The following is a 4,750-nucleotide window of genomic DNA, read 5'->3' on the forward strand; positions in this document are numbered from 1 at the left end:
TCTTCGCCTCCTTCGGAGCTCCAAGGGTTAAGGCAAGCAAGTGCGGCTTCCTAGAGCGGCAAGCGTTTGTGATATCACTCCCTTCCCAACCTCCTCTGGAAAGTGATTTTCGCCCAATGAGGAAGTGCCTGATGTTCCCTTCTCTTGGCAGCTGGTGCCCCCTGGTGGATGATGATGATGATAATAATGATAATAATAATAATAATGATAATAATAATAATAATAATAATAATAATAATAATAATAATAATAATAATAATGATAATGATAATGATGATGATGATGATGATGATGATGATGGTGGAAGGCACCTTATAGTCCAACCCCTGCTCAGGCAGGAAACCCTATACCATTTCAGACAAATGGCTGTCCAGTCTCTTCTTATTTATTTTATTTATTTATTTAATTCCATTTATATCCCGCCCTTCTCCGAAGACTCAGGGCGGCTTACAAGCTTAGCAGTAGCCTTCATTCTATGTATATGCCTGCTTATTAGGGCTTTCACACACACACCCCAAGCGGCATTATTACAAAGTCAGCTTATTGCCCCCAACAATCTGGGTCCTCATTTTACCTACCTCGGAAGGATGGAAGGCTGAGTCAACCTTGAGCCTGGTGGGACTCGAACCTGCACTAATTGCAGGCAGCTGGTGTAAAACCAGCTTCTTAAAAACTTCCAGTGTTGGAGCATTCACCACTTCTGGAGGCAGGTTGTTCCACTGCTTAGTTGTTCTGTCAGGAAGTTTCTCCTTAGTTTTAGGTTGCTTCTCTCCTTGATTAGTTTCCATCCGTTGCTTCTTGTCCTGCTTTCAGGCGCTTTGGAGAATAGCTTGACTCCCTCTTCTTTGTAGCAGCCCTTGAGATATTGGAAGACTGCTATCATGTCACCCCTCGACCTTCTCTTCATTAAACTAGACCACGGGTCGGCAACCCACGGCTCCGGAGCCAGCCGCCCGGTGCGCGCGCACCTCTTCGAACGGGCAGTGGTGCGCGCGCACCTCTCCAAATGGAGAGTGGCACCGCCCCCCCGCGCACCTCTCGGAATGGGCAGGGGCGCCGCTCTTTGAGGAAGCTGCCGTGGCCCGTCTGCAAAGCTGCCAAAAGAGCAGCACCTCAAAGAGCGGCACCGCTGCCCGTTCGCGCGGAGGTACGCGCGCACCTCTGGTCGTTCAGAGAGGTGTGCGCACACCTCTCAGAATGGGCAGGGGCGCCGCTCTTCGAGAAAGCTGCCGCGGCCCGTCTGCGAAGCTGCCGCTTTTGGCAGCTTTGCAGATGGGCCATGGCAGCTTCCTCAAAGAGCGGCACCGCTGCCCCTTCGCGCGGAGGTACGCGTGCACCTCTCCAAAGGTTTGGGGAGGTGCTTGCGCACCTCCGGTCATTCGGAGAGGTGCGCGCGCACCTCTTGGAATGGGTAGGGGCGCCGCTCTTTGAGGAAGCTGCCACGGCCCGTCTGCAAAGCTGCCGAAAGCTGCAGCTTTGCAGACAGGCCGTCGCCGTCGGGCAACCGGGAACCGGTTCCATCTCACTTTTTAAAAAATGGCAACCGTGTGCGTCCGCACATGCACAAAAAACCGTTTTGCGCATGCGAAAAATGTTTTTTGCGCATGCGCGTGCATGGACACACGCACACGGCTCCCACTTTTTTAAATTTGTGATGGAACCGGTTCCCAGTGGCTCTTTTCCTTTTTTAGGTTGCTGACCCCTGAACTAGACGTACCCACTTCCAGCAACCCTTCCTTGTATGTTTTAGCCTCCAGTCCCCTAATCATCTTTGCTGCTCTTCTCTGTACTCTTTCTAGAGCAGAAATGTCAAACTGGTAACGTCACGTGATGTTGCACAACGTATTGGAGCTTTTCCATTACCGGCAATGGGGTGGGCATGGTTTCATCGTGAACAGGTCCAGCCTGTGGACTGACAATTTTACACCCCTGTTCTAGAGTCTCAACATCTTTTTTACATCATGGCAACTAAAACTGGATGCAGTATTCCAAGTGTGGCCTTATCCAAGGAATTGTAAAGTGGTATTAACACTTCACTTGATCTTGATTCTATCCCTCTGTTAATGCAGCCAGGCCCTAGCACTATGTTGGCTTTTTTTGGCAGCTGCAGCACACATCTGGCTCATATTTGATTGTCCACTAGGACTCGTGAGATCTCTCTCACAGTTACTACCATTGAGCAAACTACTACCTATACCAAGGGTAGGCAACCTCGGCTCTTTTATGACTCATGGACTTCAACTCCCAGAATTCCTGAGTCAGCTATGCTCCCAGGAATTCTGGGAGTTGAAGTCCATGAGTCATAAAAGAGCCGAGGTTGCCTACCCCTGACCTATACTGTAGCGGTGCATTTGGCTTTTCTTGACTAAATGTAGAACCTTGCTTTTTTCACCATTGAATTTCATTTTGTTAGATAGCGCCCAGTGTTCAAGTCTGCCCAGATCCTCCTCTATCTTATTTATTTATTTATTTATTTATTCGGTTTATATACCGCCCTACTCCCGAAGGACTCAGGGCGGTTTACAAGGCAAAATTTAAAAACAATACAATATAAAATTAAAATAAAATAAAATTAAGTCTAGCCCCCCAAAATTAAAATCTTAAGCCTATTTTCTGGAGTGTTGGCTATTCCTGCCAGCTTGGCGTCGTCTGCAAATTTGATGAGTTATAATAATAATAATAATAAAGTTGGAAGGGACCTTGGAGGTCATCTAGTCCAACCCCCTGCTCAGGCAGGAAACCTTATACCATTTCAGGCAAATGGCTGTCCAGTCTCTTCCACGGCTCACCTTGGAAGACCATATAGGAGCTGTGACTAGGGGGGCCTTCGCCCAGGTTTGCCTGGTGCGCCAGTTGCGGCCCTATCTTAGCCGGGATGATTTGTGCACGGTCACTCATGCGCTCGTGTCCTCTCGTCTGGACTACTGCAACGCTCTCTACATGGGGCTGCCCTTGAGGACCACCCGGAGGCTCCAACTGGTACAGAATGCAGCCGCGAGAGTGGTGTTGGGAGTCTCCCGATACTCCCACGTTACACCTCTGCTCCGTGAGCTGCATTGGTTGCCAGTTGTCTTCCGGGTGAGATTCAAGGTACTGGTAACGGTGTTTAAAGCCCTCCATGACATGGGGCCGGAGTACCTCAGGGAACATCTGCTGCCGGCATCAAGCTCCCTGCGCCCTGTGCGTTCCCACAGAGAGGGCCTCCTCAGGGTGCCACCGATCAGAGAATGTCGATTGGTGGCCCCCAGGGGGAGATCCTTCTCTGTGGGCGCTCCGGAGCTGTGGAATCAGCTACCGGTAGAGCTCCGGATGGCGCCCGATCTTCGCTCCTTTCGTCGCGATCTCAAGACATTTTTGTTTGTACAAGCTGGCCTAGCCTGATGGGGATCGGTGGGGTTGTTTTATTTGGTCTTTTAATTTTATCTTGGGGTTTTTAGAATTGTACTTCTATTGTTTTTATTTAGGGCAATTGTTTAATCTCTTTTTAATGTTTGTATTTGCTATTTTATTCTGCCCTGTGAACCGCCCTGAGTCCTCAGGGAGAAGGGCGGTATATAAATGTTATTAAATTAAATTAAAATTAAAAACCTCCAGTGTTGGAGCATTCACCGCCTCTGGAGGCAGGTTGATCCACTGGTTAGTTGTTCTGTCAGGAAGTTTCTCCTTAGTTCTAGGTTGCTTCTCTCCTTGACTAGTTTCCATCCGTTGCTTCTTGTCCTGCCTTCGGGCGCTTTGGAGAATAGCTTGGCTCCCTCTTCTTTGGGGCAGCCCCTGAGATATTGGAGCACTGCTACCATGTCACCCCTAGTCCTACTCTTTATTAGCCGGAAGGGACCTTGGAGGTCATCTAGTTCAACCCCCTGCTCAGGTAGGAAACCCTAGACCGTTTCAGGCAAGTGGCTGTGCAGTCTCTTCTTAAAAACCTCCAGTGTTGGAGCATTCACCACTTCTGGAGGCAGGTTGTTCCACTGGTTAATTGTTCTCACTGTCAGGAAGTTTCTCCTTAGTTCTAGGTTGCTTCTCTCCTTGACTAGTTTCCATCCATTGCTTCTTGTCCTGCTTTCAGGTGGCTTGGAGAATAGCTTGACTCCCTCTTCTTTGGGGCAGCCCCTGAGATATTGGAACACTGCTATCATGTCACCCCTCACCCTTCTCTTCGTTAAACTACACATACCAAATTCCAGCAATGAGTTCCCCATCTATCCCCTCATCCAAATCATTAACAAAGATGTCGAAGAACACTGGGCCCAGAACAGAGCCCTGAGCCACCCCACTACACACTTCCTTCCATGTAGATGCAGTTTAACTAGACGTTGAACTAAAGAAATAAAGACCGACAGAAATCTCTGCATCTTCCTAATATGGAAACTTTTTCCTCCCTCAGGAGAAGCCGCTATCTTTCTCAGACGGGCAACCTAAGAGAAGTCCCTTTCTTCCTACTCCCCTGCCCATCATCCCTGGCCTCTCCCTCCCCCCTCACGGTGCGCTCCTCTTTCCCGCCCTTTCCGGGAATCCTGGCACCTCGCTCAGAATCCACCAGGGGACGCTCTCAGCCACTGGAGGGAACTCTGAGCATGCGCCGGAAAGGGGAGAAAAAAAAAAAAAAAAAAAAAGGAAGAGAAGGAAACACCAGGAGCTTCTTCCCCCAGCTGGAGGGTGAAAACCACGGCAATCTTTGTAGAGGAGGCCGGAAGGAAGTGGCGTCACGAACGGTTGCCGCTCTAGGACGCCACACTCGCTCGCCTTAACC

The sequence above is a fragment of the Vipera ursinii genome, assembly GCF_947247035.1.
Source record: "Vipera ursinii genome assembly, chromosome: 2".
NCBI classification, from domain to species: domain Eukaryota; kingdom Metazoa; phylum Chordata; class Lepidosauria; order Squamata; family Viperidae; genus Vipera; species Vipera ursinii.